This window comes from Myxocyprinus asiaticus, chromosome 37, assembly GCF_019703515.2.
Source record: "Myxocyprinus asiaticus isolate MX2 ecotype Aquarium Trade chromosome 37, UBuf_Myxa_2, whole genome shotgun sequence".
Lineage (NCBI taxonomy): Eukaryota > Metazoa > Chordata > Actinopteri > Cypriniformes > Catostomidae > Myxocyprinus > Myxocyprinus asiaticus.
Genome location: NC_059380.1, coordinates 9,796,489 through 9,808,499, shown reverse-complemented (window position 1 = coordinate 9,808,499; position 12,011 = coordinate 9,796,489). Strand labels below are relative to the sequence as shown.

General features: G+C 37.6%; 1 protein-coding gene across 3 annotated transcripts in view; it reads left to right on the top strand.

Annotated features, from left to right (window-relative positions):
• LOC127428275 (leucine-rich repeat neuronal protein 2-like) overlaps window positions 1-12,011 on the top strand; it is a 71,733-nt gene that overhangs the window by 49,182 nt on the left and 10,540 nt on the right. The window lies entirely within an intron of this gene.

The window sequence follows — 12,011 nt, the reverse complement described above, 5'->3', positions numbered from 1 at the left end:
CTGCGTATTGAATTGTATCAGTCACTTGCAAAAAAAAAATCCTTTTCTTAACAATAATATTTGTCTTGTATATATATTATATATATATATATATATATATATATATATATATATATATATATATATATATATATATATATATATATATATATATATATATTTTTTTTTTTTTTTTTTTTTATTTATTTTTTTTTTTTTAAACAGTAAAGATAATTTTACTTGGGAAACAAAATTTGACAACTGATTAAGAAAAATGCCTAATTGACGATATATTCTCTGTTGGGCTGTGAATCAATTAAAACATTTTAAGTAATTAATTGCACATTTTTCTGTGATTTGTTGTGATAAATTGCGATTCAATTATGGTACATGATACATTACAACAAACATTAAAAAAATCATCATAGACATATTTACTTTATACTTTGTCTCAAAGAACTTGCAAGCAATTGGTTAGTCATAATTTATGTTAATTATTTAAGTATGCACATGCTAAAATGTTATTATTTATTTTATTTTCGGATAGAATTAGACATATTTTTACAGGTATTAATCTTTGATACAAGTATACTGTATGTATAGATGGCATAAAATCAGTGGACAGTGGCGTTTTCCAGTCTTTTTTTTAATAATAGTCAATAATCAAATGGGCAGATTCAATCACATATATATCAAACTTTATTGGCAAGAGAAACTTAAGTGTACAATGTCAATGCATTATTAGACTCTAAACATACAGATATAAAACATATTGAATGCTGAAGTTTAAAATCTCAAAACTATTATTTTCTCTGGCTGTAGCTTGCTGAATGGCCACGTCCTTCTCAGTCTCTATCCCGCACACACTGGGTCTCTCGGGCGGTTTCGCTTTTGAAACGGGTTCAGATGAAAGCGATTGAGCATTTTTGCGGATGTGAAGAGATATAGCAGCTTGCCCGTATCACTCGCCCACTTGCGGGTGATTCCTTCATTCTTCACAGGGTAAATCCGCTCCTGTGTTTATTATGCTTGGGACATGTGTTGCGGGCAATGAATAAACATGCACTGCTTCACACAATCAGTTTCTGTGTTAGGATGTGCAGTTGAGTCAAGTGAGTACCTCCTGAAAATGTATATATGCCATAGAAAGTGGGGGGAAACACTGGTGAAGTTTCGCTCATTGTGCAAATGTGCCTGGGTTTGTCTCTGGCAGGAAGCAGATGCCCTAACCCCGCTCCCACTCTAATCGGAGTCTGTGAAGCTGAGTAGCCTGCCAGGAACAACTTGGGATGCATTTCTCCAAGCCCTTGAATTTTCAGGAAGTAAAAAAAAAAAAAAAAACACTCACACACACTCACATACACACACACACACTGCATTAATTGTGTGTGGGTTTATTTTTTACGCGTTAAACAAAAAATATTAATCACAGATATATTAACACTGGGTAGTTCGCCTGGATAGCTCAGTGAGTAAAGACGCTGACTACCACCCCTGGAGTCACAAGTTCCAATCCAAGGCATGCTGAGAGACTCCAGCCAGGTCTCCTAAGCAACCAAATTGGCCCGGTTGCTAGGGAGGGTAGAGTCACATGGGGTAACCTCCTCGTGGTCGCTATAATGTGGTTCACTCTCAGTGGGGCGTGTGGTCATTGGTGCATGGATGCCGCGTGGAATAGCGTGAAGCCTCCACATGTGCTATGTCTCCGCGGTAACGTGCTTAACAGGCCACGTGATAAGATGCATGGATTGATGGTCTCAGACACGGAGGCAACTGAGATTCGTCCTCCGCCACCCGGATTGAGGCTAGTCACTATGCCACAATAAGAACTTAGAGCGCATTGGGAATTGGGCATTCCAAATTGGGGAGAATATATATAAAAAAATTTTTAAAAAAGCTGAAGTGTGTAACTTTTTTAGGATGCTAAATACTTTCTTCTTTCCCAGCTTAATATGCAGAGACAGCTAAAAGTAAGCCATTTGTGGGGTGAATTTTCTCAGAAACTCTAAACACTGTGGCAGTATAAAAATTATTCTGTTTGTTTTGAGTGACCTATTTAAAACCTACACAACAACACTGACACTGACCAGTGAGTTGGGGGCAGGACTATCTGTTTGTTTGATCAACAGCAGAAGGCGTGCGATTTTTGCAGTTCCATTCGGTGGCACTAGTGGTGCAAACATTACACACTTCAGCTTAAAACAGCACCCAAAAGAATCATAAAAGTAGTCTATGTGACTTCAGTGTCATATTCCAAGTATTCTGAAGGCATACATAGCTTTTGATGAGAAACAACTCAAAATTTAAGTCAGTTGCACTAATTTTATCACTCAGAACCGACCCGCAAGATCGGGAATTGCATCATGCAAATTGCATTCAGCACAGATTTTGTGAGCACGTTTACACTGCTGCCTGATTTGAATAAATCCTTTAGTAAATCGGGCTCTAAAAGAGCACACGGTGTGTGCAAATAAATGCCACTTTGATCGGGCACAATTCATTCTTATTGAATCCCTTCTTTTTCTTTGGCATGTCCATTTGTCTCTCAATAACAGTACAGCTCTAAACAGACATCACAGTTGATGAAAAATGGGATGGTTAAAATCTTAATATAGCATGCATCTGAGGAAAGATGAGAAGAGTGATGCTTGTCTTTGTGTGATCAGATGTAAACAACCAGGGGCAAAACAATGATACAGTGCATCAGGCGGCCACTGTGGATGCAGATTTGGAGAAAAGCGGAAGGAATTGTAATCAGCATAAAAAAAAATTTACATTTAAAAAAAGAAAATGCTGATCAAGAACACAAATATACAGTACCTACAGTATTCAGGAATCACTGCAGGGTATTCCTGAAATATAAAAGATGAAATAAGAGAGATGTTAAAAGAGATGATGTCTACACAGAGTGTGAAAGACTTGGTAATTAATAAAAAAATCCTCAGGCTTGAGTGTTTTTTGTAACTGAAACAAATACTTAGAAGAAACTTTAAACTTGAAAGAGCTGTGAAGAGATAAAACCCATGGGTCATCAACAAGAATATAAAAAGAATGATCAGCTTAAAAATATATCTGACAGTTCTTTATTTAGGATAAAATATCCACATTTTTGCCTGCAATCTTTTTGTTCTTACAGCAAAACCAAGTCAAAAGACATCTTAATTTCTCCAAAAGTTAAAATGGCTGGAGTTTGAGAGAGCTATAGAAGAGAGAACCTGTTTGATAGACTCTGCTGTCATTCTGCAGCTCCATCCAGGATTTCTACCTCTTTCATGCTTAGATACAAGTGGTAACTCTGATAAAAAATGTCAGTTTCAGTTGTCAGTTCTCTGTCATCATATACAGTATTCTTAGCCATGAAATGGGGAATAAAATCCAAATTGGACTTCAGCGATGTTGAAGGTTACATAAGGATAGAGTTACTGTTTGCCTTAAAATCTAAATGTAATAACTTGCTCCGCTTCTCAAACAATTGTACTTTTCGACTCATCACAGATCCCTCTTACTTTTTAACCTGGCTCCATACTGGTATTTGTTTTTATGAACCAATCAATTCCCAATGGATAAAATCAAGTCCCAAACTGTTTTCTAGTTGAAAATACATCAGATTATGGAAGTAAAATGGATTGTGAACAGAATTAAGTTAAGTTCAAATGTGCTTACATTTACATTTACTCATTTAGCAGACGCTTTTATCCAAAGCGACTTACAAATGTGACACATTGCAAGTAATTCGTCATTCAAAGTTTAACAACATCTGCAGTATAGGACTGCCAAGTTCTCACAGTGGCTGGAGTAGTAAAGATGCTAGCACAGAAGAAAGAGACAGAAAAGGATTTTTTTCTGTACATTTAGTGCAGTAGTAAGTCCAGTTAGAGTGGGTTGGTTAAGTCCTCGTGGAACAGATGTGTTTTCAGCTGGTTCTTGAATGTTGAGAAGGTAACAGCAGATCATGTGGAGATTGGAAGTTCATTCCACCACAGAGGAGCAGAGAAAGTGAATGATCATGAAATAGACTTTGAGCCTCTTTGTGATTGGACCACCTGGCGTTGCTCGTTCATAGACCGCAGAGAGCGAATTGGAGCATTGAATTGAAGTAAGAGGGTGCGGTTCCATTGGCTGTCCTGAAAGCTAGAGTCAAAGCCTTGAATTTGATGTGGGCAGCTACAGGTAGCCAGTGGAGTGAAATCAAGAGTGGGGTGACATGAGCCCTTTTTGGCTGATTGAAGACCAGATGTGATGCTGCATTCTGGACCATCTGCAGTGGTGTTAGCTGGAAGGCCAGCCAACAGAGCATTACAGTAGTCCAGTCTTGAAATGATCAGAGCTTGGACCAGGAGCTGTGTAGCATATTCAGACAGGAAATATCAGATTTTCCTGATGCTGTAAAGTGCGAATCTGCAAGACCGGGCGGTTGATGAGATGCGTGCAGTGAAATTAAGCTGGTCATCTACCACTACTCCCAGGTTATGGGCTGTTCTGGTTGGTGTTAGTGTTGTTGAACCAAGATGAATAGTGAGGTTGTGGTTAACAGATGGGTTGGCTGGGATCACAAGGAGTTCTGTCTGGCAAGGTTGAGCTGAAGGTGTCATACCTTCATTCAGGCCGAAATATCAGAGAGGCAGGCAGAGATACGAGCTGAGACAGTAGGGTCATCAGGCTGGAGCGACAGGTAGAGTTGCATATCATCTGTGCAGCAGTGGTAGGAAAAGCCATGTGCCTCAATGACCAGTTCGAGTGATGCTGTATACATCAAGAAGAGGAGGGGTCCAAGCACTGATCCTTGAGGAACCCCAGTGGTCAGCTGGTATGTCTTGGACACCTCTCCTCTCCAGGAGACCTTGAATGATCTGCCAGTGAGATATGACTCAAACCATCCAAGCACAGTTCCAGTGATGCCCAGGTCAGAGAAGGTGAACAGGAAGATCTTGTGGTTTACTGTGTCGAAGGCAGCAGACAAGTCAATGAGGATGAGGATGGATGATTTGGAGTTAGCTCTCGCCAGTCGCAGGGTTTCAGCTACTGACAAGAGGGCAGTCTCTGCTGTTTTCTAATGACTGTAATAACTTTTTTTTTATATCCCCTTTTCTCCTAATTTGGAATGCCCAATTTCCACTACTTAGTAGGTCCTCATGGTGGTGCGGTTACTCACCTCAATCCGGGTGGCAGAGGACAAGTCCCAGTTGCCTCCGCTTCTGAGACAGTCAATCCGTGCATCTTATCATGTGGCTCACTGTGCATGACACCACGGAGACTCACAGCACGGGAGGCACATGCAACTCTACGTGATCCACGCACAACTTACAACGTGCCCCATTGAGAGTGAGAACCACTAATCGCGACCACGAGGAGGTTACCCAATGTGACTCTACCCTTCCTAGCAACCGGGCCAATTTGGTTGCTTAGGAGACCTGGCTGGAGTCATTCAGCACACCCTGGATTCGAACTCGCGACTCCAGGGGTGGTAGTCAGCGTCAATACTTGCTGAGCTACATAGGCCCCACAACTGTAATAACTTGAAATAACAATTTGAGTCAACAGAAATTTACTGCTTTCTTTTTATTATTTACTGTGGAGATGCGAACATCATAATTTGGCTTATCTGCAAGGAAAGCAAACAGATATGTTCAAATAGATTTGCTATAAAACTATACTATACATTTTATTGCAATTATATATATATATATATATATATATATATATATATATATATATATATATATATATATATATATATATATATATAACATACTGTTTTGCAATGTTTGGCTATGTGTGAAGGAGCAGACCTGTTATGTACAGCTCCTTCAACTTTCACACTGACCTTGTGAAACGTGGAGGCAGATCTCCATGGCAACTCTGCAGCAAGCACTGCAATAGCTCCTTCCAAGAAATAAATGACGGTGGCTCTGCAGATGGTAACAACAGACAGAGAGAGGGAGAGAGAAAAATAAATATCACAACTTTTTATTATCAAAAGGACATAGAATGCATTCCAAACATACACAAAAGATAAACAGTTCATGGTATAAATTCTACTTTACTTTACTCTGTAAAGGCTGGGTGTAATCAACAGCTCCTTTTCCCACTCTCACAACCTGCTGTGTACTCCTGCCGCAGCATTCATCTAATTATTACAAAGGTCAATGTTCTACAGGAAGGTGAATGAGAATATACAACACTCTCCTGAGACCAGTGTTGGGTGTAATACATTACTAAGTAATTAATTACTGTAATTAAATTACTTTTTCTTTGAAAAATAAAGTAAGGGATAACTGTTAATTTTTCAGTAATTTAATTACAGTTACTACTTGTAATTGCGTTAAATACTGTATGGACTATAGAACAATTCTATATAAACAATAGTGAATTTAAAATAGAAATTTAACGTCTAATGTTAAAATATATTTTCTAATTTAACACTGCCCCCTTAAATTCTTTGGCCAGTTCATGAATAATTTATTTGATTTTGTATGATTTATTTAAATGAATTAAAATAACAGTTTCATGTCTATCCTTGTATTTTTCATCTGGTCGAGGTTGATAAGGGTTTTAGAAAGTAATTAGAAATAATGAATGCAATTACTTTTCAGACAGAGTAATTAGTACAGTAATCTAATAACACTGTAGAATATGTCATTAGTAGTTAGTAATTCATTACTTTTTTAGAGTAACTTACCCAACACTGCCTGAGATGCAGAAGAAGGGGGTGGGGGCATGGGGGGACTGCTGCAGTAAAAATGTAAGTAAAAATTCTGTTTCATACCCTAGTATGTTTCTCTCCAGCAAATATGATTGCAAAAGCATTTTACAAAACAAATAAAGAGCAACGTGACAGACTAAAAGCCATAAATCTCCCATTTTTATTTCATGGGGTCTTTAAACAAATAAATACCTATATGTCTGAGGCCATCTAAATACTAGTCAGCCAATGATTACCGAGCAATTTGCATATACATAAAGTCTGTCTTTGAAATAAGTTACAATGTAAAACCCTAGGGATTTTCACACACATTTAACATTTTTGTATTTCTCTCCTGGGAAAATAGACCAAAAATATTGATCACTCATTTGCGATTTTGGGTGTATACAAATGAGAATGCCACTCCTTCAATACCACCTGGCTCTGACTGGTAATAGAAGTAGTAAATCATGGCTTATGTATATACAGCCTATTGGCTTTTTTAAAAAAGGACAAGACCTTCGATACATCAACATAGGAAAGAAAACTGCTCATCAAGCCAATTCATTGGGTCTTCAAGGTACAGTGCTGCTATCTGATAGTAATAGTATCTATTCTATATGTCACTTCAATATAAAATCTATTTAAAAGTCTATTAGAGGGTCTTTATTCAAACTGAATCATTATTAAAAAGTGTTACAAAAAACTAAATATTTTAACATAGAGAAGTAATGCCTTGTGTCATGGCTCTGACATTTACATCATCATGATTTAAAGATGGACAGAGGAGCAAATCCTACTGATCTGTATTATCTGCAAAATGTGTGAAATTATTTCCAGCTTTTAAGCACGCAGTTTTAATTCACTCTCTAAATGACTCCATCACATTCCATCAAGTGCATCATATTATACAAAGAGGCTTATGAAACACTATTATGCCTATTTCCAGCTTGCATTCCTTTTCAAATGCACATGAGCTCTCCAGAACCGGGGCCTCATCCCAAGCCATGTGTCTAATCAGAAGGTTTTAGAAATGGAGGCAGTGAGGACCCTTGCTGGATGTGAAGTTCATCCAGCAGCCTGGGATCCTTTGAAGTCATGATAATACTAGAGCATTCACCCCTTCATCCCCTGGAGGATTTTCCCAAAGCCTCTGTAAGGCAGACTCACTCAGATGAAGGCAAAGATAACAAGACAAAAATCCTCAATCAGGTTCCATCTGAGGCAAAAGTTGATTAGACTGACTTTCAGTCAGCATGATGCCATGTTGGTGTTTACGAGGCAGCGTCCAACATGGCACATCCTTGGGTAAATCTCCAATGCTGGTGCACTCAAGGGCCCTTCTCCATGTTTTAAATCTGCTTCTTCTAAGAAGAAAGTGGAATATTCAATTAACTTGTGCAGTTGCAGCCTCAGGTGTTGTACTCATTATTCAAAAGCTTTCCTCTTTGTCTCAAGGGTTAGTAAAGCCAGGTGTGCATTGCACTTTTGGCATAAAGTAAGCTTGCGTATGAATAAGTTATATGTGTGTGTGCATGCGGATACCTCGAAAACAAACAAAGTTTGCAAAGACTGGGACAAATAAGGATTACTTCCCAACTGAAAAACACCAGCATAGCTTTGTTGTTGTGTGTTTTGGATGCTGATCCATGCTTCAGAGCTAAGTTTTGCAATGGCTGTGCTGGTTCACCAGCTAAACCAGTAAAAATCAGCACTAACCAGCATAATAAACCAGTTTGCTTGCATAGTTTGTTCTTTTCAGCAGGGCTGCACCCACATGAACACAAACAGAAAGCAGTTGCTTTGGCTAATATGGGGTCTGGTCACTATAGAAAAAGGCAATCTTAGTGCTCTGTGTAAGCCACCCCAGGTAAAGTGGAGGGCCACTTGAATTAAGAGGGGTCAAAAAAGTTTTGGAAAGAGACACAGTATGAGTGGCAGCAGTGTCAGTTTGTGCTGTCAGAGCTTGATATTGGGGTTGGCAGTAAATAGGTTGGCAAGGTCAGTGCCGGTGAATGCAGAAGAAAGATGGACAGTTAAGTTCATTCATTGCATTCCATTGTTATACACACACAAATAAAGAGAGTCAAACACAAAAAAGACAGACTCAGATATCTACAAAAGAAATGTGGTGATAATGGTAGTGGTAGGGCAACCATCTCTACCATTGCTTGTTGTTATTGTCTCTGTCAAGGGCATATGCAAAAAATAAAAACATTCCATTATATCAGGGACTATTGTTGCGTTCACAACACGTTGTGCCAGAATTACTGTGGGTGTTTCTCAATGCTAAGAACGTCAGTCTTGCCTAACTTCCATGAAAGAGTGAACTCGGAAGACATGAGGATGTAAAATAAAACTGCAATATGTAGTTTCAACACCTTCTTGATGACATCAAACAAGTCCAAAAGAACGTAAGAACGCAAAAAGAACAGACATTGAGAAACTGTAATTATGAGATGCCAAGTCAGAGAATCCACTCAGAGCTGTTCACACCCCCTCAAACCTCGGAAGTTATTCGTTTTTATGGCAATACTCATTACAGCTTTGTTGTTGATAACAGCAAAACATTTATAACTACATTAATTCATTCATTTACACTTTATATGTTCTAGCAAAATGTTTAACAACAAAGAATGCTCTGTAACAATATAAAATGGCATATCAAACAGAAATGTGTTCACTATTACCTTTGACTGTTGATGTCGCTGCCATATTGGTTCTTTTTTACATGACATCATTACTGTCGAATCTGAGCTTTCATAGAATACTAAGTTTACTATTTGTAATTATGAGTTCCACAAAGATGTGAACACTTTCAATAAGTCAGAATTTTGTAATTATGGGCATTCGACAAAACATGAATGGAGGTGTGTAATTCGTGGTAAGACAACATAAAAATTATTTTTTAAAAATGACACATTTAAAATTAATTATGTATAGAGTGTTGTGCATTCAGGAGAAAGAGAGGACCATTCAGAGGCTTTCATTCAAAAACCATAACAATTTATGTATTCTACATTGATTTAGATATTCCCTTTTATTTCATAACCTGAAGCACGGTTCATGAATGATGGATACTAGTCAATTCAGCTCCTAGATGAAACATTAATCATCTAGGATTAATAACCCCCCCCCCCCCCCCCCACACACACACACACACACAAAGAATAAAAAGGTTTTTGAAGAAAACCATGAAAATATTGGACGTGATAGTTTTCATTTAGTGATTATGGCATTGATTATGCACTGGATTATAATGAAATAAAAACATGGAAAACTGAAGGAAATAAATGCATAAAACTAGTGTGAAGTTAGCACTTTGGCTCAGCATAAACAAACATAAATAGTCAGACCCAAAACAGACTTTAATGCAATGTGCAAACATACCCGTGAGGGCTGGGCAATCATTTCCAGGTGTGTGCAACCACAAAGAATTATTCATAGAGCATAGCAAATCTGCATTGCTGTCAGAGTGCAAACAGACCCGTTTTCTTCTCCACTCACCGTTAAGCTCTGAAATGAGTCGTTGAAGGAGAGGACAGGAGAAACTTTGGCATAGAGATCCAAGCATCAGTATGCAGCCAGAGGTGGCACGTACACCCTCTCTCATCACAATCATGCCATGAATGAATATTAGGCTTTAAGGAAACTGACGACAGTCAATTCTGATAATCCCTGCAATCTGCAAAGTATATCATGAACATAAATTGTGATTACACCTGAACAAAGCACTGTTTTTGTTTTGTTTTTTAAAATCTCAAAATACTGTTTCAATGTTTCAAGTATAGCTACAAGAGATATACATTATGTGTTAACATGATGCATATACTATAGTTAAAGAAATATATTAAAAATCCAGACTTTGTGATTCATCTTTAAGGATTTATTTGTTTTTCTAAACTATTTCGAGCAGCTCTCACTGCTTTCGTCTTCTCAGATATGCAGCCAAATAATTTCTGGTTCCGTCCAGTTCATTTCCTTCACCCAAATACTTAGGAATTTTGTCTTACAAAGAATAAATGGTGAAGCTCATTGCTCAAGCCATACACATGCACTGCAAAAAAAAAAAAAAAAAAAAAGTATATATATTTTTGTCTTGTTTTCCAAAGTCCAGAGCAGCACAGAGCAGACAGGCTGGGCTGGAACAGGCAAAACAGGACACAATAGGAACTGACTTGGCAGACACCTAACAGGCAGGGTTGGGGAGTAACAGAATACATGTAACGGGAATACATATTTAAAATACAAAATGTAAGTAACTGTATTCCACTACAGTTACAATTTAAATCATTGGTAATTAGAATACAGTTACATTCAAAAAGTATTTTGATTACTGAAGAGATTACTTTGCATTTTATTGTCATTTGTTTCATTTAATATTTAGTCCTTTCAGATGGAAAACATTTATACATATAAATGATGCAATCCAAAGTGCATTTGAACAGCGGTGAAATACTTTCTTATGATGTGTTACATTCATACGAGCAGACAGATAAGTAAGTTTGAAGTAAGTCTGAAGCAGAAGAAATAAAAATAAACCTTGTGTAAATTGTCAGCTTTACGCTAAGCTAAAATGCTATTTCTAGCCATTGTACATGCACGTTACCAGGCACGATCAAATTTTTTATCAAGAAAATTCACGTTGGATCATAATTTCTTTTTTCTAGTAAGACCTTTGATATTAGGGCAAAAAATCGTATTCTTGATAATAATTTTTGTATTGTTTTCCTGTAAAAATATCTAAAAATCCTTAAAACAAGATCAATTTGAGCCTTGTTTTAGAAACAACACTGCATAAGATATTTAGGTTTTTCAGAGAATGTATTTTTAACATGTGTATTTTGTCTTACTGTACTGGCAGAGTTTTTATAGTCAAAACAAGTGAGAAAAATCTACCAGTGCTGAAGAAGTAATCCAAAGTATTTAGAATACGTTACTGAATGAGTAATCTAACGGAATACATTACAAATTACATTTTACAGCATGTATTCTGTAATCTGTAGTGGAAAACATTTCAAAAGTAACCCTCCCAACCAGTTGTTGTTATCTCTCTCTCACATACACACACACACACAACACTAGAGTCGGGTGGCCTATGTCATAAAGCAGGATTAGGCAGCTAGCTTGATACGTTGAAACTTAGTTTAAGCGAACTCTGAATTCTCTGTACCAGTAAAGTGGATAGGCTTTCATCTGGGTTCCTCACCATAGTAACAAATGCTTATCAGCTAACCTGCTCTGGGGCAGGTTATGTTCCCGATCAGAGATCTCATCCAGATGCTGGACCAATCAGCTGTGAGCAAAGTGACAGTCACTCCCCCAGTATCTCTCACTCCAATTTAAAGTG